The following is a 25,934-nucleotide window of genomic DNA, read 5'->3' as shown; positions in this document are numbered from 1 at the left end:
TCACGCTTAGGCAGTCCAAAACGGATAGGGCACGAAAGGGGACGACGATACGCCTACATTGTATCCCAGAGGCGGGGCTCTGTGCAGTGTGCTGGCTGTTTAAATACATGGCGGCCCGCCCGGCGGGCGAGGGTCCCCTCTTCATACATCAGGATGGAAGGAACTTCAGCAGGTTCCAGTTCACAGCTGTGATGCGCCGGGGCCTCAGTAAGGCTGGGTTTCAGGCAACAGCATTTGCCCCGCACTCCTTCAGGATCGGGGCGGCGACCTCGGCATCGCAGCATGGCATGCCAGAGGACAGGATCCAGGCCGTGGGCAGATGGCGTTCCAGGGCCTACAAGTCATACATACGCCCACATCTCATATAAAAAAATAAAATTAAAAAAAGGAGGGGTAGTGGGGGGGGGGGGGGGTAAGCAGCCGCCTTGGGATGCCGCACGGCAGGGTTCTTGCCCTCCCTCGTCCACACCCGGTGCGCAGAAAGCCACCTTAATGGAGCATTTTCTCTCGACAGGGGGACGCCCGCAGCTCGTCTGGGTGGTGGGACATTCATTCGTATCCAGAATGGAGTCCTGGTGGCGGCGAGTGGGGCACAAAGAAAGCAGACCCAAGGCGACATACATCCGCTGGATCGGACGGCCCGGCATGAGATGGGAGCAGTTACTACCGACCCTGGACGGCCTTATGGCGGACTCAGCGTGGCTGCCAGATGTGCTGATCATACATCTCGGGGGGAACGACCTAACACGGTTGGGCCGCAAGGCAGTGGGCCAAGCCATCCAGAAGGACCTAACCAAAGAGGCGGCGTGGCTGGGGACCACGACCGTGGTCTGGTCAGAGATGATCAGCAGGAGGCACTGGAGGGGTGCCGACTCCAACAAAGCGGTGGATAACGCAAGGCGCAAGTTAAACATCGCCATGCACAAGTTTTGCTTGACCAATGGCCTGGAATCAATCCGGCACTGCCTCATCCACCCAGGCCGCCCAGAGCTCTACGGACAAGATGGGGTGCATCTGTCCGACAAAGGAATGGAGGTATTCTGGAGCAACTTGTGGGGCGCAATGGCGCTCGCTGGTTGCCTTTAAAAAAAAAAAAAAAAAAAGAAAGGAGAGGATGTAGGTAGCCACGAACCAAGGGGCAAGGGGGGGAGCCGCAGAAAGACGTGAGCCTCCCTGCGGCGTGGCGGAAATCCTACAATCGTTGGCTAACCAAACACACCGGTGGGCGGTGTGTAGGAGGAGGGCCACTCACTTTTCAATGCCGCACGGCAGGGTGACGTGGCCGCACAAAGGAGGGGAGGAACAGATGGAGACGGCACTCGCGGCCCAGACCCGGCCGGACGGCAGGGCACAAATGGTAGCGAGCTGGGGACCTAACTCCAGGCAGAGAAGCTCCCCTCCATGACACCCAAAAGGGGTGTGGCCAACCAACTACTGGAACACCAATAAACTGACTAAGAACTGGTTGTACACAAGTGCCATTTACGAACTGATGGGTGCACTAAAGACAGACACCTGTACCAGAGGAAGGTGTCATAATCTGTAATGTGATGTGCATGATTGATGTAGAGTTCGCAAATGAAGATTGTACAACCAGTATGTTATTAACATTGTTATTAATAATCATTATTGATATTAATAAATCTGCGGCCAACAATGACCACCACTAAGAGCTGCGATTGTTGGCTGACATTATTTCCTAGTGTGACGGAGAATGTATGCAGAATGCCGACCGGCAAGTAAGTATGTATTGGTGACCCACTGAGTAGGCACATGCGAGGGTTATGTGCTTACTTGTGCTAAACTATTAAACTTTATTTTAGAATTGAGATCAACAATCATATGACATAGGATGACGTTTAAACAAGATGGAAGGCGATGTACACAAGGTTGAATATTAGCAATAGCTCTTATATAGTGGCAGATATTTCTTTTAATAGAAAATTTGCGCTCAGAACGGTAACATACCCAAAGGTGAACATGAAACACTGCAAATGAAAAATATAACTAAAGCAAAACCCAAATACAACTCTGAGCCAGATACAAAAAAACTATTTTTTTCAGCGCTATATACATATAAGAAGATAACATTACCCGATTATTGACTTTTGGATTACAAAAATAATAAAGGAAAATATATAATGAAATTCAGTCACTACTTAGCCATTTTGCCTACAAGTTAAAATATCTGGTGAGTTCCCAACTTTAAAGAGTGCTTGATCAGGTGTTAAGAAACAAAACAGCTGCCCAGATGGCTGGGTTCAGTGCCCACGCCTCAAAGGATATAGCGCCTTGTCATCCCCTCCCAACCTAGCCTTCGATAGCTCAGTTGGTAGAGCGGAGGACTGTAGTGGAGTGACTGTCATCCTTAGGTCGCTGGTTCAAATCCGGCTCGAAGGATTTTTGCAAACTCTTCACTTTTTTTCCCTCTGCTTCACAATGGAAAGCGCCTCTTTCTCGGACCCTCACACGCCGGGGCTTTTCCTGCCTCCCCTCTTCACCTTTACAGCCCAGCTCTCTCCTCCGGCGGGGGTGAGGGGGGTGATGTCTCCCGCCACCCCCTCCCTGAGTGCAGCCCCCGCCGCAATGCCCCCTCATCAGACAGAGCCAGTGGCCCCTGGGCTGAGGAGCCAGTCCGGGGGCCCCCCTCTGAAGCAGCCCTGGGAGCTGGTTGTGGTGACTCTGGCATCGGGGGCTGCTGCTGAGAGCGTCTGCCAGGAGGCGAGAGGGTTGGTGTGAGGTGTGAGGGAGGAGTGTGTTTGTGTGTGTATTGTGGGAGAGAGTGTGTGTGTTGAGCCCGTGGCCCTCTGTGTTGGTGTCAAGGAGCCGGAAATTAGTAAGACCAGTCACATACAGGACAGGGCGGGTTGAAGACTCATAAACAAGCTGCTCAGAATCAAAGGTGACGCACGCTCCTCGTTAGTATAGTGGTCAGTATCCCCGCCTGTCACGCGGGAGACCGGGGTTCAATTCCCCGACGGGGAGGCAATTTTAAAAAATTTTTTTTTTTAATTAAGCAAACATTTTGACGGTGGTAAACCTTTTTAAATGCAATTGCTCATATTAGAGCGTGCTGATACTTTTTATTTATTGCCACCCCCTCGTACATGTTCAAAACTTTACTAATCGAACCTTTTCAAATCTGTCACGGGAAATGTGTAAGTGCAACACCTTTTGGAACGTATTTGTGCCTTTTCATTGTAAGCTGCTGTGTACGTCCTGGAAAATGTAAAACGTGTAATAGGGGGTTATTACTGAGATAAACATCGAAGTTCTACATGATAGATAAAGTGAATTTAAAGTAGCATTTTTAAACGCTAAATAAATTAAATGTTGGTGCATTGTGAAATCAAAAGAACCACTGGCCTGGACGTGTGCCACCCAACATCCTTTCTCATCAGAACTTTTATGTTTCCTTGGTCCAGGCATGACTTCCAAACTTAGGTCAGGTGTTTATGGTGCATGCTGGGACTTGTAGTCCCGCTCATAACACTCTACAATTAGGGCCTCGGGTCTCATCATCCAAAGGAGAGACTGTCCAGGGGGAGCTGCTCCTCCCAAGAAGAAGCTCTGATCGCCCTTTTAATTGTACTTTCTATTTTTGACGATGGTGATTGATTCTTGATGTTTCCATTCTCCAGTATGTGAGAGGGTGTCAGACGCCCTCGGCACCGGTGAACTCAACAGATTTCAGCCTATCTAAGGTACAGTCACTGGTTTCCTCGTAGTTTGTATCAATGCTGTGCACTTTCGTCTGTTGCTATTTCCATCCTTTCTTAAAGACTACTGTTTGCTTCCTACTATAATCTATGAACAAAGACAGGAAGCGGAACACACTCAGCCACCGCTGTGCAGATATGAAGTACCTGGCATAATGCACACGCTCCCTGGTGGTCTAGTGGTTAGGATTCGGCGCTCTCACCGCCGCGGCCCGGGTTCGATTCCCGGTCTGGGAAGATGATATTTTCTTGGGGTTTGTTTTCACTTCTATACTTTATTTTTGTACGGGGAACGTTTCTTTTCCATTTCTGTTGCTGTACTGAAACACACTTTTTGCATTTAAAAAATTTAACAGTTCCATTTCTTTTATTTCATCTTCAATTGCGTTGTCACTGGTAATAATAACCTTTCATGGACGCAAAGAGACCACTTATAGATGATTGAGTGACTGCTGGCTCACCAAGTTTAAGAAAACGTTTTTTGTTGTTGAGAAAAGTAATCATATTCGTGGTAACATCTGAGTGACATGTTTCTCAGAAAATACCAGCAATGTGTTTACGTTTTGCTACTCTGGAATAGCCAAGAGCTGACAGGTGAGAAATATTTTCTATAAACTTGACAGGATTATTTTTAAGGCTTTCTTCTGAAACGATTTTGACACCTCGCATAATTATGTTATGTGGGTGTTGTCTTAGGCTTATTTTTCATGAGAGCAAAGTCATGGATTTCAATGCTTTTCTCAATATTTTTATTTAAAAAAAATACAGACCAGGCCAGTAACAAGCATTTACAATTCATTGGTCTCTGCATCGTTAAAGTTAGAGCTATTGGCATTGCTTATGACAATATTTTTATTTATGTTTTGGTTTTAAAATATATAAATAAATGGCATTGTCATTTACAATGCCAATAGCTTAATCGTTCGCAAATGCGAAATGTGCCATAAAAGCTTGGGTTCAAAGTGGGGGTATTTTAATTTACTGACTACTGCCTTGTTCAGGACACTCAGTAACAGAGGGATAGAGAGAGTCATTAGCTAGAGTCTTGAAATGGAAAATTATGGCAGTTCAGCTAGCCAGAGAAAGGATTACGAGAATAGATGGAGGGGTTCACGGAAATGGAGCATAGGTAGGTGACACAGACTCTGGATAGACAGCCCCAGGCAGAGAGAAAGGATAGGACCGATTAGAGGGAAACAGGAGCTAGAAGTGAGCCAAGATAGTAGCAGAGGAAAGGGGTGTTGTAAGAGGAAGAAGGTGGGAAGAAATTGAGATAGAAAGAGCATGCAAGCAAGAGAAAGGCTGCGAGAGAATGAGTTGGAGATGTTAAGAGTGGGTAGGAGAGCAAAAGAGAAAGAAGAAGTGAAAGGAGAATTGAACAAAAGAGAAACAGAGAGCAAGAGGAAAGAGAGAAAGGGAGCGGAAGAAAGAATAGAGATGGAGCGAATGTGAGACAGAGAGATATCTAGATAGAAAGGGCGAGGTAAAGGGCATTGCCAGATGAGATGGGGTCTGGGGGGATAGTGAGAGAGGGCAGAAAGCGAGCAGAAGGGGACGGTAAAAGTGGTGATCGGGACACAAGAATGCTATAAAGTGCAAGAGAACAAAAAGAGAGCGATTCAAACCAAGTTAACTCAATATAGTTAATGGCGGGAAGAGAGGGGAGCTCTTGGCATAAAGTTAATCATAATAGTGGGGCTGTAAAGCGCAGCAGTGGGCGACAGAGTCACCACAGAGGCAGCGTGAGGGAGACACAGGAGATGGGACGTCAGTGAGCCGGGAAGGTCAGGGAGAGCTCTCACCTGGCCCCACCTCTCTGCTCTGCCCTCACTCACACAGAGCGCTCACCTGAGCCGGGAAGAAGCCTCTGCGCCACCTCCTCTGGACTCCCATGGCAGAGGCTTCGCTTCAGCCGGTGCCCGCTCACCCGGGATATCGCCTCAGAGGGACACCGCTCAAGGGTGCCTCACCTGAGGGCGGAGATGGCAGCAGGAGGTGCGCGGGCGGCACAGGATCCCCAGACAGGCAGCGACTAGAGCCCTGCGGACAGGTACGGAGCCTCTGACCCCGTGCTCACTGGACCGAGGGGGTCCAAAGACGGGACCCTGGCAGCGGGCAAGTGAGACAGGCGCAGAGTGGAGAGACAAGCACAGAGACAGGAGAGTGAGGGCGGCGAATGCGCACGAGCCGCTGTCAGGAGCAGGGGTCACGGCAGGGAGCGCTGGTGGACTCTCCACGTTATTTCCTATTTACAGCGATGTGTAGGCGCTACCTGAGAAATGTGTGTGCGCTGCCTTGCACTCTGTACTATCCGCACTATGCATAGATTAAGTCAGGTATATGTGTGCAGTTTGAATGATTTACTAGAAAAGGTGGAGAATCCCACCATTGGTGGTCGTGTGCACACTTCGACTTAGACCGTTAGGTCGTCCACACATTTCTCTTTCTTAAATCATTCACAAGAAAATTTGTCCAACATTCATCACTTTTTGTTGTTTATTGTTTGATCATATTTATGTTTTTTTCATAAACTCCATAATTTGGTCAATTAATTGTATTTCATCACTTCACATAACCCCAATGCATTTCGGGTCGGGGCCCCTTCCTCGGGGGTATGTACCTGGAGAAAACAAGGAATTTTGAGCCAACCTTATAAACAAAATCAATCGATATAAACAAAGAACATAAAATATCAATTTAAACAATGAAAACGAATTACTGCATACCATTTTGTAATCACTTAAACCAAATAATATAAGTATAACATAAGTCAATGCGAGTGAATCCGATTAAAATAAATGCCAACAACCTGAACTGGTATTAACGTTCTGTTCAAGTCTACATCATGTACAAATTTCGATTCCACCTAAAATCGTTTCAAAACAAAGTATATCGTAACCAGCAGCATTATCGTAACTGTTTGTACTTACGGAAGTGAAAGTTGACATGAACATCGTAGTTCGACCAATCGTAAACACGCTAACAGTTTACTGCGTGTGTCATCCTTAAAACAGTGCATTGATTGGATCACGTGAAAGTCACGTGATCGCGACCAGTCATAAACGTCGAGAAACGACTGAATGTATCTATAATTATAAATACAGTGATCCCAATATTACTGTGAGGCCCCATAGATTAATCTATGCGGCATGTACATGATGTAGACTTGAACAGAACGTTAATACCAGTTCAGGTTGTTGGCATTTATTTTAATCGGATTCACTCGCATTGCCGTTTTTGCCCTCCTGTGCCTGTTTGCTTTGTTACTGTTGCCTCTGTTGTATTTAGTATTTGTAGTTGTATTTTAATATTCTGTACCTCTGTCTCTTGCTTCGTTTCCCCCCTGGTGTGACCCCCGCTTCCCGCTTCCCGCCGCTGTGACATCGCGGCCCGCCCCATTTTCCTCTGTGTCCTCCCCGCTCCCGCCTCCCAGCTGCTCCTCCCTCCCAATTGGCCTTAAATGGAGACCGCGCGGCGCAGGTGAGTGTGACCTGTCCTCAGGACATCCCTGCGCCGCACGGCCCTCCAGCTGTGGCTGTGCCCCCTTGCTGCTGCTCATTGTGCCGTTTTGCCGTTTTTGCCCTCCTGTGCCCTGATTGCTTTGTTACTGTTGCCTCTGTTGTATTTAGTATTTGTAGTTGTATTTTAATATTCTATACCTCTGTCTCTTGCTTCGTTGCCCCCCCTGGTGTGACCCCCGCTCCCCGCTTCCCGCCGCCGTGACATCGCGGCCCGCCCCTTTTCTTCTGTGTCCTCCCCGCTCCCACCTCCCAGCTGCTCCACCCTCCCACTTCTCCTTAAATGGAGGCCACGCGGACGCGCAGCTTTCACACGCAACGGGCGCGCCAATTGTGCGCCGAAGGCACGTCAAAGGCAAGCCCGTCTGCGCCCGTCCGTGCCTGGACCGCGCCCTGTGCCAGGACCCCTGGCCCCCGCCTTTGCCAGCCCACCTGACAGACCTACGACGCGGCCACCCTCTACGCACTCAATGCCGGCTGAACCCCCGCCTGCTACCAAGCCACCCCAAAACGCACCCACGGACCCTTCGCCTGCCAAGCCTGCCGATTCACCTGCCTCCGGACCTGCACCGCACCCGCCAAGCCGATCACCAGCAGCAAGCACCTCAAGTGCATCCTGCTCAACACCCGCTCCGTCCACAGACACGCCGTGGAACTCTGGAACCTGCTCTACACAACATCACCAGACGTCGCCTTCCTCACGGAAACCTGGATGAACGCCTCCTCAGCGCCCAACATCGCCATCGCCATCCCGGACGGATACAAGATCACCCGGAGGGACCGCGTCAACCAGACTGGAGGAGGCACCGCCATCGTACACAAGAGCACCATTAGCATCACGACCAACTCCGACGACACCCTCACCGCCGCTGAACACCTCCACTTCCAGATACACACCGACCCCAAGACCACCCTCAGAGGCACCCTCATCTACAGACCCCCGGGACCACGCACACAATTCAGCGAAGACATCGCAGACTTCATCAGCCCGTACGCCCTCCCCTCCACTGCCTATATCCTCCTAGGGGACCTCAACTTCCACCTGGAGAACAACAGTGACAGCAACACCGCCGCCCTGCTGGACAACCTCACCAACCTCGGACTCAAGCAACTGGTAAACACCCCCACCCACTACGCCGGCCACACGCTTGACCCAGTCTTCTCCTCCAGCAAATACTTCTCCTTCAGCCACTCCACCGGACTTCATTGGACTGACCACAGCTGCATCCACTTCAGCTTCAGAAGGACCACGGCCCACCACCACCCACAACAGGTTCCTCGCAGGAGCTGGAACAAGATCACCGCCGACCAGCTCACCACCTCCCTCAGCCAGAACCCTCCAGCCAGCACAACAGACCCCAACGAAGCAGCCAGCAACCTCACATAGTGGATCACCAACTGCGCAGACGACCTCGCACCACTGAAGACCCCTCCCAGCAGACCCGGCAGCAAGAAAGCCTATTGGTTCACCGACGAACTTAAGAACTCCAAGAAGAACTGCTGCACCCTCGAGAAAGCCTGGCGCAACGACCAGACCACAGACAACAGGACTGCCCTCAAGCACGCCACCCGCAAACACCACCAGCTGATCGGCACCACCAAGAAGACAGCATTCAAATAACGACTGGACAACAACGCCCACAACAGCAAGGAACTCTTCAGCATCATCAAAGAGCTCTCCAACTCCAGCACCGGAAACAACAACATCACTCCCTCTCAAGACCTCTGCGACTCACTCGTCTTGTTCTTCCAGAGCAAGATCGCCGACATACACAACAGCTTCGGCGCACAGACCACGCACCCACCCTCCGGACCAACGCCCCCCACCACCACCCTCTGCGCCTGGGCCCCAGTCAGCACCGAAGACACCACCCGCACGATGAACACCATCCACTCAGGATCACCAACCGACCCCTGCCCCCACCACGTGTTAAACAAAGCTGATTCCATCATCGCACCTCAACTCCGGGACATCATCAACACCTCCTTCAACACCGCCACCTTCCTGAAGAGCTCGAAGCACGCCAAGCTCAGCGCCCTCCTGAAGAGACCAACAGCGGACCCCACCGACCTCAAGAACTTCCGCCCCATCTCGCTCCTCCCTTTTCCCGCCAAAGTCATCGAGAAGACCGTCAACAGACAGCTTGCCACCTTCCTCGAGACGAATGGATCCCTCGACCACTCGCAGTCTGGTTTCTGAGCCAACCACAGCACCGAGACCGCCCTCATCGCAGCCATAGACGACATCAGATCCCTGCTCGACAACGGGGAAACAGCGGCCCTCATCCTCCTGGACCTCTCCGCAGCGGTTGACACCGCCTGTCACCGCACCCTAGTGCAGTGCCTCAGCAACATCGGAATCCAAGACAGGGCACTGGAGTGGATCATCTCGTTCCTCACCGGAAGAACCCAGAGAGTCCGCCTCCCCCCATTCAGATCCGAGGCCACCGAAGTCTTCTGCGGCGTACCACAAGGATCATCACTCAGCCCCACCCTCTTCAACGTCTACATGAGCCCCCTCGCAACCATCGCACGCCAACACAACCTCACCATCATCTCCTACGCCGACGACACCCAGCTGATCCTCTCCCTCACCAACGACCCCGCCACCGCCAGAACCAGCCTACACGATGTGATGAAAGACGTCGCCGAGTGGATGAAGAACAGCCGCATGAAACTGAACTCAGACAAGACGGAAGTCCTCTTCCTGGGATCATCGCCCTCCACCTGGGACGACTCCTGGTGGCCCCCTGCCCTGGGCACCACTCCCAAATCAAGGGACCACGCACACAACCTGGGCTTCATCGTGGACTCCTCCCTCTCGATGACCAGACAAGTCGACGCCGTCTAATCATCGTGCTTCAACACCCTGCGCATGCTACGAAAGATATTCTGGTGGATCCCCACCGTAACCAGGAAGACGGTCACCCAGGCACTCATCACCAGCCGAATGGACTACAGAAACACCCTCTACGCCAGAACCACAGCCAAACTTCAGAAAAGACTCCAACGCATCCTAGACGTCCCCCGTCACAGTCACATCTCCGCCACCTGAGAGACCTGCACTGGCTCCCCGTCAGCAAGAGGATCACGTTCAGACTCCTCACCCATGCACACAAGGCCCTCCACGACCTGGGCCCCAAGTACCTCAACAACCGCCTGACCTTCTACACTCCCACCCGCCAGCTACGATCAACCAGCCTCACCCTCGCCGCCGTTCCACGCATCCGCAGAGCCACCACCGGAGGAAGAGCCTTCTCCTACCTGGCAGCCAAGACATGGAACTCCCTCCCTATCCACCTCCGGCTAACCCAGGACCATCTCTCCTTCAGGAAGCAACTCAAGACCTGGCTTTTCGAGCAGTAACATTCCCCTCTCCCCCAGCGCCTTGAGACCCCTCCGGGTGAGTAGCGCGCTATACAAATGTTATGATTGATTGATTGATTGCTACCATCGCTTAAATTAAAAAAGAAAAAATATGAAGAGGTCTGTCATCAAATTGCTATTGGCCAGCCTACCTTAAAAGAACTTTTATGTTACTTCTGTTAATTTTTTAAATTATTATGATTTACCAATCCATACAGGATTGGTGAATAAAACAACAAACACTGACTGTCAGGCTTTTTTTTTAGTTGGATGGGATGGGGTTGGGAACTATGTGTGTAGTATGGAATGCTATGCTATGGCCTGTCATTTTATATCATAGTACGGAATGGGCAGTCATTGTACAGTATGGAACAGAATGGGATAGTATGACCTGTATTTGTAGAATATGGTATGATATGTGCTCTCATTGTAAACTATGGAGTGTTGTGGCTTCTCATTTTATAGTATAGTACAGATTGGGCACGCATTGTACAGTATGGAATGGGATGGTATGGTATGGCCTGTCCATGTAGAATATGGTATTGTATGTGCTCTCATTGTATAGTCTGTTATGGTATTTTATGGCCTGTCATTAGTTAGCATGGCATGGTGTAGTATATTATGGCCTGTCATTGTATAGTACGGTATGGTATGTTTTGGACCATTATTGTATAGTATAGTATGGCATGGTATAACATGCTATAATATGGCCTGGTAAGGTATGGTATGTTATAATATGGCCTGTCACTGTATGGTAAGGTATGTTATGTTATAATATGGCCTTTTATTGAAATCAAATGAAATGCAGTATTTAATAAAGCACACAGCTACTCAAGCTAGAGTGTCTTGGCGTGTAGAGAGCGGGGAGAAAATGAGTGGAAGAAGAAAATTACTGGTTAAACAGCCATGTTTTTAGATTTTTTTCTAAAAGAAAGTAGGTTTGTGTCAAGCTTCAGAAACTCCCGCTGGCTATTCCATAGTTTTTCACCCAGAAAGCCAAAAGATCTACCACCAGAGCGAGCAAGGCATGTTTTGGGCACAATGGCCAGATTGGCAGTAGAAGAACGAAAGGGTCTGGATGTAGAGTAATGATTAACTCGTTTAATTAGTACCCAGCTCCCGCCTTGTGGAAGGCTTTAAAAAATATGGTCATAGCTTTAAAGTCAATCCGCTCTTTAATGCGGAGCCTGCGTAAAGATTTGAGAATAGGGGTCGTACTAGCGCTAGGTCTTGATCTCATGATGACTCTGGCCGCTGCGTTTTGAACCGCTTGCAGATACTGGGTCAAGGATTTAAAAAGACCAAGGTACAGGTAGTTGACGTAGTCAAGCTTTGATGTCACAAGAGCCTGCACGACAATCCTTCTACTCTCCAGTGGTAAAAGCAGCAACAAATGTTTTAGCATTCGGAGTATGCCGAAGCATGCACCAGAAAGATATTGGATCTGAAAACGCATCGACAATGTTTTGTCTATAATTATTCCCAGGTTTTTTACTTTCTCTTTATCAGCGGGCAGGGGCGGCAGATCCTCGGGCCACCAGGAACTCCAATCAGGGGTTCCTAGTTTTCCGAAGAAAACCACTTCTGTTTTATCCGGGTAACACTTGAGCTTATTAACCCTCAGCCAGTTGAAAACCTTCGCGAGGCAGGAATTGATCTTTGCCCCATCAAAGTAGGAGCCTTTATCGCACGAGAAAATAAGCTGAGTGTCGTCAGCGTAAGAAACAATCTTGGCGCCCGCTTCCTCTACCAAGGATGCCAAGGGAGAAAGATAAATATTAAAAAGTGTAGGCCTGAGAATGGAGCTCTGGGGGATACCAACATTGATGGCAGGGACCGGGGAGGAGAAAGATGGAAGCCAGATGTCCTGGGATCTGTTTTCCAAATAGGAACACACACACGTGAGAGCAGTCCCACCCAGGCCAATATTTTTTAGTCTGTTTAGGTGCCTCTCATGTGGGACCGAATCAAAGGCCGCTGACAAATCAAGTAATATCAGAACGGGCTTGCCTCCCTCGTCTAATTTGCCCCTGATGAATTCTGTATAGAATAGTATAATATGGTACGAAATTATATAGTATGGTATGGGTGGTCTGTCTTTGTATGGTATGGTATGGTATGGCCTGTCATTGTATGGTATATTATGTTCTGTCATTGTATGGTATGGTTATGGCTTATCATTGTATAGGATGGTATGGTATGTTATGGTATGCTCTGCCATTGTAGAAAATGGTATGGAATGGTATAGTGTCATTGCATTGTATGTTAATCTTTGTTACAATGTACACATTACACTATGGGTTGAAGCGATATAAGAGCAACCAAACAGGGATAGAAAGTGCTTTGCAATGTAATCTTGTTTTCACGCTAGAAGTTTCTAATCAACCAACCCCATATCGTTCATTGTTATTTTGCTACTCCACATTTCACGGCCACAGAAAAGTGGCCTGTAAGCAAAATTTACTTATTTCAAATTATGGAGACCCAACAAAATTTCAAATCGTTGTTCCAATGTACACATCAAGCTGTTCAAAAAAAGTGAACAAAGAAACAAAAAATTGCATTACAATATATCATTAATATTATGCTGGAATGTTTTGTTCAACCCATATTTGTGCAAACATGAATTCATTTAAAGCACAATATGTATTTGCCATAAAGCATTTTAATCATACCCATGACATCCGATAAATCATGAAATATAAACCAAAAAAGCACTTTGGTAGAAAATAAATGAGTGAATACTTAAAAGCGAGAGCACAAAGCCATGAATGTATTTTGAAATCATTGTTAAAACAAGCATTTGCAATGCAATAGGTCTCGCAATAAGAAAGTGTGATCTATTGGTATTGTAAATGACACTTTGTGTTGGCTTTGAAAATATATAAATTAATAGCATTGTTATTCACAAAGCCAATAGCTTACACTTTCCTAATGCGAGTCCTATTGGCTATGGAATGCTTGTTGGTAGCAAGCAAGGACAGTGCTGATGATGTGGTTGGGCTGGGAGATGTGGTGGTGCATTAGAGTGATGTGGTGTTGTATTAGAGTGATGTGGTGGTGTCCCAGAGTGATGTGGTGGTGTCCCAGGGGGATGTGGTGGTGTCCCTGAGTGATGTGGTGGTGGGTGTCCCTGAGTGATGTGGTGGTGTCCCAGAGGGATGTGGTGGTGTCCCTCAGTGATGTGGTGGTGGGTGTCCCAGAGTGATGTGGTGGTGTCCCAGAGTGATGTGGTGCTGTCCCAGAGTGATGTGGTGGTGTCCCCGAGTGATGTGGTGCTGTCCCAGAGTGATGTGGTGCTGTCCCAGAGTGATGTGGTGGTGTCCCAGAGTGATGTGGTGGTGTCCCTGAGTGATGTGGTGCTGTCCCCGAGTGATGTGGTGGTGTTCCTGAGTGATGGAGGGTGGAGTTGGAGTGTGGAGTCGGAGGGTGGAGTCGGAGTGTGGAGTTGGAGTGTGGAGTTGGAGTGTGGAGTTGGAGTGTGGAGTTGGAGTGTGGAGTTGGAGTGTGGAGTTGGAGTGTGGAGTTGGAGGGTGGAGTTGGAGGGTGGAGTTGGAGGGTGGAGTTGGAGGTTGGAGTTGGAGTTGGAGGTTGGAGTTGGAGGGTGGAGTTGGAGTTGGAGGGTGGAGTTGTAGGGTGGAGTGTGGAGATGGAGGGTGGAGTTGGAGGGTGGAGGGTGGAGTTGGAGGGTGGAGTTGGAGCTGGAGGGTGGAGTTGGAGTTAGAGGGTGGAGTTGGAGGGTGGAGTTGGAGGGTGGAGTTGGAGGGTGGAGTTGGAGGGTGGAGGGTGGAGTTGGAGGGTGGAGTTGGAGGGTGGAGTTGGAGGGTGGAGTTGGAGGGTGGAGGGTGGAGGGTGGAGGATGGAGGGTGGAGGGTGGAGTTGGAGGTTGGAGTTGGAGGGTTGAGTTGGAGGGTTGAGTTGGAGGGTGGAGGGTGGAGTTGGAGGGTAGAGGGTGGAGTTTGAGTCGGAGGGTGGAGTTTGAGTTGGAGGTGGAGTTTGAATTGGAGGGTGGAGTTTGAGTTGGAGGGTGGCGTTTGAGGGTGGAGTTGGAGGGTGTAGTTGGAGTTTGAGAGGGGAGTCTAAGGGTGGAGGGTTCAGTTGGAGGGTGGAGTTGGAGGGTGGAGGGTGGAGTTTGAGTTGGAGGGTGGAGTTTGAGTTGGAGGGTGGAGTTTGAGTTGGAGGTGGAGTTTGAGTTGGGTGGAGTTGGAGGATGGAGTTGGAGTTGGAGGGTGAAGTTGGAGGGTGGAGTTGGAGGGTGGAAATGGAGGGTGGAGTTGGAGGGTGGAGGCTGGAGTTGGAGGGAAGAGTTGGAGGGTGGAGTTGGAGGGTGGAGTTAGGTGTAGTGTTAGTGAGTCCAGGGGAAGTGTCAGTGTTCATGAGATTGTGTTAGGCGAAGTGTGAGTGTGTCAAGGGGAAGTGTCAGTGTGCATGAGATTGTGTCTAGGCGGAGTGTGCCTCAGAGGAGTGTGTGTACATCAAAATGTTTCCAGGCGAGGTGTGAGAGTTCATGAGACTGTCTGGGTTGGGGGGGTGCACTCTGAGAGTGTATAGGCGAAGTGCAAGTGACTGTGAAGGTGGAGTGTGAGTGTGCACTGTGTGTAGGTGAAGTGTGCATCAGATTGTGTACGGACAGAGTGTGAGGGTGCATTGTGTGTGTAGGTGAAGTGTGCACTAGATTGTGTCTAGGCACAGTGTGAGTGTGCATTGTGTGTAGGTGAAGTGTGCATCAGATTGTGTCTAGGCACAGTATTAGTGTGCATTGTGTGTGTAGGTGAAGTGTGCATTAGATTGTGTCTAGGCACAGTGTGAGTGTGCATTGTGTGTGTAGGTGAAGTGTGCATCAGATTGTGTCTAGGCACAGTGTGAGTGTGCATTGTGTGTGTAGGTGAAGTGTACATCAGATTGTGTCTAGGCACAGTGTGAGTGTGCATTGTGTGTGTAGGTGAAGTGTGCATCAGATTGTGTCTAGGCATAGTGTGAGTGTGCATGCGAATGATTGTGTCTAGGCAGAGTATGAGCGCATCAGATTTTGTCTAGGAGGCTTGTGAGTGTGCATGAGATTGTACCCAGGTGGCGTGTGAGTGCGCCCGAGAGGCCATCGCAGAGGTGCCTGGAGACTTCTATCTGCAAGTTCGGAGCCAGCGGGAAGGAATGCAGCTGATTAAACCCAGGCTGTTCGGCCTCGACGGGCCTGGTGCTGTGTTCAGTGGGTGGGGGCCGTAAACCCGTTTTCTGAAACAAAGTCGATAGGTTTCGTAAATTTTGCAGATCAAACGTATACATCCGAAAACAGCCCCATGAGTGAAAAGTTATATTGTCATGGACAGTACTGTTTCAAGTTTTGTGTGTAAACGTGCCTGCTATTTAGCCGATGCATCGGGGTTAGCATGGGCTGAAGGAAAGTTTTCACGCTCACACAGATCGCATTTTCAGAAGCAGCAGGTGTGAAATTACATGCACCTGAAATACAGTGCGTTTGTTTCATTTAGACATCTTTACATTTTGCTGCGGTATGGAGTGAAATGGTGCTGCTACAATGCAGTCTGTTGCAAGTAGTTGGAGGACTGGGACCATAGAAATATCCAAAGAGGGATTATTTAAAACAAGCAGGAAAAGGAGCATGCTGGCAGAGGCATTGGATGACAAGCTCTTGGCATTGCTGTGGGGGGCGGGGGAGAGCATTCCTTTAAAGTGTGAAGCAGGGGGCGGGGGAGCGGATCCCTTTGAAGCACGGCCTCACGGCCGTGAAAGCGAAACAGCCTGAGGCCGAGCGCATGCTGGGGGAAGCTTCAGATGCCTGTGGGAGAGAGGCTGATGGCTTTGATGCGGTACGCGCTTTCCGCATGAGTGCACCACACGAACTGTAGGAAATCTGCGATGGTTTCAGACCTTGGTTTGGCCTCTATACTTTCGTCCTATTATCACTTGCGGGATTAATAGGTGAGATCTAAAAAGACGCTAGCAACCGTTGCCTCCTGGTGTCACGCACATGTAGCAAGACCTTTTTGGAAGGACTCACATTGTATTTTAACATTCAAGTTGTCATGCTGCTTTACATTTTTTTCATTATGATCTGATCTGGTCTGGTACAGCCTGCTATTGTATAGTATAGTATGGTATGGTCTGTTGTTGTTTTAGTAGGATGTATATGATATGTCCTGTGATGGGATGGGGTAGGATGTGATAGTATCCTGTCATTGTATAGTATGGTAGAGTATTGTATGGTCTGCTATTGTATGGTAAGGTATGGTATGGCCTTTTATGTTAATTGAGATTGTAATTGCATTTATATAGTGCTTACTACTCCTGATGAGGCATCAAAGCTGAATTTTAGTGAGTAGCACCCTACTCCGGAAACCAAAAAGGATTAGTGGTGAAATATTCCACGCACCGCGCGCACTCCCCGTGAGTGAGCCCAGGCTGCGCCCGATCCCACCGAGTGCCGCCTCTGCCCGCAGTTGTGCTCCTAGTTCGCTGTTGTTGTCGTGGAAGATCCTCTGTTGCGCTGAGTTGTATTCCGTGTAGTTATTTAATTGTTGCGCTACGTTGTATTCTGTGTATTCCGTGCATTTATTTAATTTTCTCTACTGTCCTCTTGTTGTGCCCAGCCCCTGCCCTCTGTCTATTTAGTTTTGTTGTTCCTCTGCTCTTGTGCCCAGCCCCTGCCGCGTTTCCCGCCACCTCCCCGCTCCCCGCTGCTGCCCCCCTGCGGCTCCTACCCCTTCCCTCTGTCTCCCATCCCATTCGCCGCCCCACTCCCGCCTCCCAGCTGCTCCTCCCTCGCTCCACCCCCCCACTCTCCACTTATTGCAGAGTGGCTAACGCGCAGTGCAGACGCGCTGCGGGCGCGCCCTAAACGTGCCGAAGGCACGCCAAAGGCAAGCCCGTCTGCGCCCGTCCGCGCCTGGCCACGCTCAGCGCCCGGACCCCTGGTCCCCGCAGACACCAGCCCACCAGCTGGACTTACGACCCCGCCGAACTCACCGCACTCAACACCGATTGGACCCCCGGCTGCTACTGAGCCACCTCGAGACGCACCCACGGACCCTTCAGCTGCCATTCCTACGACTTCTCCTGCATCCAGACCTTCGCTGCACCCGCACCCGCCAAGCCGAGCACCAGCAGCAACCACCTGAAGTGCATCCTGCTCAACACCTGCTCCGTCCACAGACACGCCGTGGAGCTCTGGAACCTGCTCGACACAACATCACCAGACGTCTCCTTCCTCACGGAAACCTGGATGAACGCCTCCTCAGCGCCCGACATCGCCATCGCCGTCCCGGACGGATACAAGATCACCTGGAGGGACAGCGTCAATCAGACTGGAGGAGGCATCGCCATCATCCACAAGAACACCATTCGCATCACGACCAACACCGACGACACCCTCACAGCCGCGGAACACCTGCACTTCCAGATCCACACCGATCCCAAGACCACCCTCAGGGGCACCCTCATCTACAGACCCCCGGGACCACGCACACAATTCAGCAAAGACATTGCCGACTTCATCAGCTCGCACGCCCTCCCGTCCGCTGACTACATCCTCCTCGGGGACCTCAATGTCCACCTGGAGAACAACAACGACCGCAACACCACCACCCTGCTGGACAACGTCGCCAACCTCGGACTCAAGCAGCTGGTGACCACCCCCACCCACTACGCCGGCCACATGCTTGACCCCGTCTTCTCCTCCAGCAAGGACATCTCCTTCAGCCACGCCACCGGACTCCACTGGACGTACCACAGCTGCATCCACTTCAGCTTCAAAAAGAACACCATCCACCACCACCAGCAACAGGTTGCACGCAGAGGCTGGAACAAAATCACAGCCGACCAGCTCGCCGCATCCCTGAGCCAGGACCCTCCCGCCAGCTCAGCGAACCCCAGCCATGCCGCCAACAACCTCACGAGGTGGATCAGCAACTGCACAGACGACCTCGCCCCACTGAGGACCCCGCACAGCAGACCCGGCAGTAAGAAAGCACCCTGGTTCACCGACGAACTCAAGAGCTCCAAGAAGAACTGCTGAGCCCTCAAGAGAGCCTGGCGCAGAGACCCGACACCAGACAACATGACCACCCTCAAGCTCGCCAGTAGGAAACACCACCAACTGATCCACACCACCAAGAAAACAGCATTCAAGGAAGGACTGGACAACAACGCCCACAACAGCAAGGAACTCTTAACCATCGTCAAAGAGCTCTCCAACCCCAGCGCCGGAAACAACGACATTACCCCATCACAAGACCTCTGCAACTCCCTCGCCTCGTACTTCCACAACAAGATCGCAGACATACACAACAGCTTCAGCACACAGCCGACGCACCCTACGACCGCACCAGCACCCCCACCACCACCCTCCGCGCCTGGACCCCGATCAACACCGAAGAAACCATACGCACGATGAACTCCATCCACTCCGGATCTCCAACCGACCCCTGCCCTCACCACATCTTCAACAAGGCCGACTCCATCATCACTCCCCATCTACGGGACATCATTAACGCCTCCTTCGACACTGCAACCTTCCCGGAGAGCTGGAAGCATGCCGAACTCAGCGCCCTCCTGAAGAAACCATCAGCCGACCCCACGACCTCAAAAACTACCGCTCCATCTCGCTCCTCCCGTTTCCTGCCAAAGTCATCGAGAAGACCGTCAACAGACAGCTGGTCGCCTTCCTCGAGACGAATGGCGCCCTCGACCTCTCGCAGTCCGGCTTCCGGGCCAACCACAGTACCGAGACCCCCCTCATCGCAGCCACTGACGACATCCGAGCCCTGCTCGACAACGGTGAAACAGCGGCCCTCATTCTCCTGGACCTCTCCACGGCGTTCGACACTGTCTGCCACAGCACCCTAGTGCAGTGCCTCAGCAACGTCGGAATCCAAGAGAAGGCACTAGAATGGATCATCTCCTTCCTCGCCGGAAGGACACAGAGATTCCGCCTCCCCCGTTCGGATCAGAAGCCATCGAAGTCATCTGCGGCGTTCCTTAAGGCTCCTCGCTCAGCCCCACCCTCTTCAACGTCTACATGAGCCCACTTGCGGCCATCGCACGCCAACACAACCTCAACATCATCTCCTAAACCGACGACACCCAGCTGATCCTCTCCCTCACCAACGACCCCGCCACCACCAGAGCCAACCTACACGAAGGAATGAAAGACGTAGCCGAGTGGATGATGAACAGCCGCCTGAAACTGAACTCAGATAAGACGGAAGTCCTCATCCTGGGATCGTCGCCCTCCGCCTGGGATGACTCCTGGTGGCCCCCTGCCCTGGGCAGCGCACCCAAACCAACGGACCACGCATGCATCCTGGGCTTCATCCTGGACTCCTCCCTCTCCATGACCAGAAAAGTCAACACCGTCTCCTCGTCATGCTTCAACATCCTACGCATGCTACGGAAGATCTTCCGCTGGATCCCCACCGAAACCAGGAAGACGGTCAACCAGGCCCTCGTCACCAACCGACTGGACTACGGCAACTCCCTCTACGCCGGAACCACTGCAAAACTCTAGAAAAGACTCCAACGGATCCAGAACGCCTCAGCACGACTCACCCTGGACATCCCCCAACACAGCCACATCTCCGCACACCTAAGAAACCTGCACTGGCTCCCCGTCAACAAGAGAATCACGTTCCGACTCCTCACCCACGCACACAAAGCTCTCCACAACCAAGGCCCAAGATACCTCAACAACCGCCTCAACTTCTACACTCCCACCTGCCAGCTTCGATTGACCAGCCACGCCCTCGCCACAGTCCCCCGCATCCGAAGAGTCACAACGGGAGGAAGATCCTTCTCCTACCTGGCCGCCAAGATGTGGAACTCCCTCCCCACCCACCTCCACCTGACCCAAGACCACCTCGCCTTCAGGAAGCAACTCAAGACCTGGCTGTTCGAACAGTAGCGGACCCCCCTTCCCAAAGCGCCTTGAGACCCTCCGGGTGAGTAGCGCGCTATACAAATGCCTTGATTGATTGATTGATTGATTGATATGAAAATTAAGTTGAGTGGTGGATATGTCAGCCTGTTATTCGGATTGAAAAGTATAGTGGAGGTATAGCAGAGGGAAGGGTTTGCATTTATATAGCGATTGCTACCCCTGATGAGGTGTTTTGGCGCTTTCAGCAGGAAGCCAAACATGATTAGTGGGGAAAATAGAGTATGTGGTGTGTGAGAGGGGATGAACAAGAGTCAAGAGTGTTTGTGTTAGATTTGATTGCTAAAAGCTGTAATAAGTGTGGAGCATCGGAGTGTAAGTGTTGTGTGGATGTGTGGTTGTGTTGTTGGGTTATTGAGGTAAAAAAAAGAGGAGGGTGTTGGTGGATGAAAAGAGGGAAGGCTGAGTATAGGTTTGTTATAGACAAAAATAGGTCTGTTAGTAGTAATTAGAGCAGGGAGTGTGCGTCTGGATGGGATATAGTTAGGGTTGGGTTGTTTTCATTATGAGTAGATTGGTTAGTCTTGCAGGATAGAGTGGTGTTTTGTGTGTTAGTGAAGGTGCAAATGTGTGGTAGCTGGGGTAGAAGGGAGAAAAGGTGTGGTTTGTGGGCTTTTGTAGTGGGTGCTGAGACATTGAAATTTGTGTAGGGTTCTTTTTTTAGTAAATATATAGAGTACAATTGCTGTGAGTTTGTTAATCTGGTTGTGGATATGGATGGGGTAAGGCCTGATTAGTTCTTAACAGGCCCACACAGGCAACTGCCCTTGTCCTCTTTGCTCTTAACCTTTACGCCCGGGATGAGACACCCTGAATCCTCACCTTAAATAGCCTTAGTAGCCAGATGACCCCATCAGCCTATGGGAACCCTAAGTCTAACTAACCACACCACTAGCCCCAAGCCCTAAGCCCTAGACACAATAGAAGACCAGGCCCTTACAGCCAATCACAACCTAATCCTAACAGCCAATCAGAAATAAAACCTAAGCCCTAGGTCCAATAGAAATCCTAGCCCCAGATACCAAACAGACAATCCCTAATCCTAGCCCCGGATACCAAAAAGAAAACCCTAATCCTATCCATCAACAAGACCTCTAACACTTAGCCCTACTAGCATCATTGACCCAGAGTCCAATCCGAACCCTAGACTTATCATTGAATCAGAACACTAACCCTAAGCCCAATAGAAACACCAGATACAGACACCAATCAGTGCACAGAGTTAACGTCTAATGGCAACTTACATAAGATATGTGTGACCTCGAGCACATGCACCTGGGCTGAGAGTTCAGAATCTCCTTGGAGACAGACAGGCTCAATCCACACTCCCGAGTTCTTGTGGGGTTTCTTGTTGGCTAGGGTCTCTACCGCAGCCAGGCAGAACCCACCACTCTAGTCAGGATAAGAGAGTTACACAAACATCACATATATTGTACATAAAACACATAGACCACAATCACACAAATAACTTTGCCACTAGGCAATTGTCATCAACCTAACATTTAGAGCAAGACAGTAACCACGTTTCTAGATTGCATGAATACTCATAGGTCATCTACGTCATAAAACGTTAGGAAATAGGCTGACCTTAAAAATGCGGACATTGACAGTAAACAAATCAATTTTAAAAGGTAACCCAGGCCGCAGGAACACCTGCATGCTACAACCAGTAGTGTGGTAATACTTCAAGAAATGCCTCCCACAGCAGATAAAATCGTAGTTGCCCATGCTCAGGTGGCGCAGCGGAGAGTGGCCTCAAGAAAGAGGTGGGGGGGAGGTGGGGGGGCGCTCACTCAGTTCCCGGTCCAGACCAGCTAGTAACTTTTAGCAAGGCCTCTCTAGCTGCACGGAGCAGGAGGCGCAAGGGTTTTGCAGCGCGCCTTCTCCTTGCGGCTTCGAGGCTCCTGCTGTTCTTTTCTTCTGCGATCATTCCCGCTTTCCGCTGCAGTCGGCTTCACTAAGGATATGCTGGGCCCTCTTTGTGACGGTATAGTATGGGACTGTCTTTAATTGTTTAGTATGGTGTGGTATGAGCTGTCATTGTATAGTGTACTGTGGTAGGACTTGTCATTCTAGTTTATGGCATGGTCTAGTATCATAAGGCCTGTCATTGTATAGTATAGTATGGTTTATTATGACTTGCCATTCTATGGTATGATATGGTATGACCTGTCAGTGTATGGTTTGGCGTGGCCTGTCATTGTATAGTATGGTATGGGGTGTCATTATACAGCATGGTATGATATTGTATGATCTGTCATATAGTATGGTATGATTTAATATGGACGCCATTGTATGGTATGGTGTGGCATGAAATGGTATGGTCTGGTTTGCCATTGCATAGTATGAAATGGGATTTTATGGTATGTATGGTATGGTTTGGTATGGTATGACCTGTCATTGCATAGTATGGTATCCGGCACCAGGACCGACCCCATAAAGCAGGAGTAGGACTCGGCATCATCCACAGAGACACCATTAAGTGCACCTCTTACACTGATCCAGATGCCACCTTTATGGAACACATGCAATTCAAGATTCAGGCAGACAGTAAAACCAGTATAAAAAGCACCCTCGCCTACAGGACCCGAAACCTCTCGCTCACATCAGCAACCTCCTCTCTGACCTCCCTGCACCCCTCACCATGGGCACCAAAGACTTCATACTCCTATGTGATCTCAACTTTCATACTGGCAAATAAAACTCCACGGACTTGCTCGAAAGTATACAGATCATCAGCCTCACCCAGCTCTACCCACATTGCTGGACACACCCTGGGCACCCTCTACACCTCCAGCGATATGATAAAAGTCAGACACATCACTCCACTAACATGGACGTACCACTCCATTGTCCATTTCCACATACCAGGACCAGGACCTACGGTGTCCAGCAAAATCCCAAGCCGTTGCAAAAACAGAATAACTCAGAGCCCTACAAATAAATTACCCAAACCCCAATGACCTCAACAGCAACATAAACATCTTCAACAACTGGATCACCACCTGGGCCAATACCTTGGCATCCCTGAGAAACACCAAACTCAAAAGATCCAACAAGCAAACTAGCTGGTACAATGTTGACCTCAGAAATTCCAACAGAAGTTTGCAAACAACTCAAAAGGAAATGGAGAACCACCTGAGGAACCACCGAAAGAAACACCTTCAAGCCCGCACTTAGACACTATTACCCAGTGGTGACTGGCATGGCTCGCGGGTGGCGGGTTGAGCGGGTGGTGAGTTGCAGGTGGGAGGGGTTCGTGAGGAGGGAGTGTCGCACTGGGGCATTGAGCATATCCATTTTGTTTTTTTAAATAAACTTCTCTTTGCACCGGGTCCCGCTGCTCTGTTCCTGCTCTCCTTGTGGAACTCGAGGAACAGGAAGCAGGCCCCACTGACCAATCACAACGCTGCAGCGCAGCATTGTTATTAGTTTTGAGTGTCCTGGTTCAACGCTCAACCTGGGAATGGGGGCCTGGGCTTGTTCTCCATGCAGGCTGTTATGCAGCCTGCATAGAGAATGAGGGAAGTGCGCATGTCTGGTTTGGGGCGGCCCGGGAGGGCCGGCCAAACAGTCACTGTGCACTTAGGAGTGGGCATACCACTCCTCCCCTGCCTTGCTCCGAGAGCAGCGCAGCCCTGCTCCCCGCCCACCCACAAAGCAGTACGAAGCATAAAATGATTATAACTTGAAGGTGTTATCATTTTATGTTTCTTCTTTGAACTACTTAAACACAATGAGGCGACGTTCCCCCGCCATAGCGGATGAGCCGCCACTGCTATTACCATCAAGTAAAAGAGACCAAGAAAATGGAACTGACCCTGAGAATTCAATCTACCTCCAAGAACGACAAGGAACTTTTCACCATCATCAAGGAATCAACCCAACAGCTGCAACCAATACAATCACCTCTACACAAGACCACTGCTAACAACCACTGGCACCACTGGTTTCTCATCAATACGCACTGCCAGCTCAAATTTCTCACACCCATAATTCAAGTCACTAGGGAACATGCGACCTGTATACCTCAAACACCAGCTTCACTTTCATCAACTCACTAGACTACTTCATTCAGCATCCTTCTCACTCACACACAGCCCAGAACCACGGAAGCAGAGCGGGAGGTCGATCACTCTCCTACCAAGTCACAAATCCTGGAAAAACCTCTCCCTAAACATCAGGTCCTCATATTCACGTCTTGAATTCTTCAAGAATCTGAAGACCTGGATTTTCAATTTGTCTTCTTGCAGGACCATCGAGACTGCCTGCACTCGGGCCTAGTCTCACCACACGCCTACACTCAGCTACTCAGAGCCTGAATAACCTCATGGGTGACAAGCAGTGCTTTACAAACCCACCTTACATTTCAATACATGGTACGGTATGCCCTATTATTGTATGGTGTGGCCTTTCATAGTTTAGTATGGTGTGTCCTGTCATTGTATAGAATGGTATGGCATGGTATGGTGTGGTCTGTTCTAGGGTATGTTATGGTATGGCCTGTCATTGTTTAGTGTTTAGTCATATGGTATGATATAGTATGGCCTGTTATTGTATAGCATATGGTATGGCCTTTCATATGGTATGGTCTCTATTGTATCGTATAGTACAGTATAGTATGGTCTGTCATTGTATAGTATCGCATGGTATGGCATGTCATTGTATTGTATAGTATGGTATAGTATGGCTTGCATTGTATGGTATGGCATGGTATGGTCTGACATTGTATGATATGGGTTGGTACTGCTTGTCATTGTATAGGGTGGTATGTGTGGCTTGCATTGTACTCTATGGTAAGACCTGTCTTTGTTAAGCATGGTATGGTAAGGTATGACCAGACATTGTATAGTATGGCACGATAAGATATGGCCTGCCATTGTATAGTATGCTATGGCATAGTAGGCTCCCCTTTGTATAGTATGGCATGGTATGGCATGGTATGAGCTATCATTATTTAGTATGATATGGCATGCCCTGTCATTGTAGGGTATGGCTTGCACAGCATCTTTCTGATGGTGTACTGAATGGAGGAAAGGCAATGTCAAAGGCAATCGGCCCCTAAGGCATGTGCTGTAGACATTGCCAATGCTTGTTTTGTTATTATTCTCTTGTTTTACGTAAAGAGATGCTGATTTATTTATTTGTGTTCATAAAGCAGTTAGCCAAAGCCAGGCCACGGTGTGAAGTGCAGCTGTCTGTGCTTTCCTAGCTGTGGAATGGTTCAAGTGAGCTGCTGGTCCTGTAGCCTAGAGCTTTGCTGTCTTGCAATAATGATCTCTCAAGCACATGGATACTCAAAGTACAGGCCAGTCGGCTGTATGCGGCCACCCTGATCTGTACATGTGACCCCCTGGTCAACAGGAGCACTGGGCTGCCTTT

General features: G+C 49.9%; 3 non-coding genes across 3 annotated transcripts; all 3 read left to right on the top strand.

Annotated features, from left to right (window-relative positions):
* The first annotated feature begins 2,314 nt into the window (after positions 1-2,314).
* TRNAY-GUA (transfer RNA tyrosine (anticodon GUA)) lies at positions 2,315-2,400 on the top strand. Its single transcript is given in 2 exon segments — positions 2,315-2,351; positions 2,365-2,400. It is a non-coding gene; the product is annotated as a tRNA-Tyr (tRNA).
* A 513-nt stretch (positions 2,401-2,913) lies between these two features.
* TRNAD-GUC (transfer RNA aspartic acid (anticodon GUC)) lies at positions 2,914-2,985 on the top strand. Its single transcript has one exon. It is a non-coding gene; the product is annotated as a tRNA-Asp (tRNA).
* Positions 2,986-3,884: 899 nt separating this feature from the next.
* On the top strand, positions 3,885-3,956 carry TRNAE-CUC (transfer RNA glutamic acid (anticodon CUC)). Its single transcript has one exon. It is a non-coding gene; the product is annotated as a tRNA-Glu (tRNA).
* The last annotated feature ends 21,978 nt before the right edge of the window (positions 3,957-25,934 follow it).

This window comes from Lissotriton vulgaris, chromosome 1_1, assembly GCF_964263255.1.
Source record: "Lissotriton vulgaris chromosome 1_1, aLisVul1.2, whole genome shotgun sequence".
Lineage (NCBI taxonomy): Eukaryota > Metazoa > Chordata > Amphibia > Caudata > Salamandridae > Lissotriton > Lissotriton vulgaris.
This window is presented reverse-complemented; position numbering and strand designations above follow the sequence as displayed.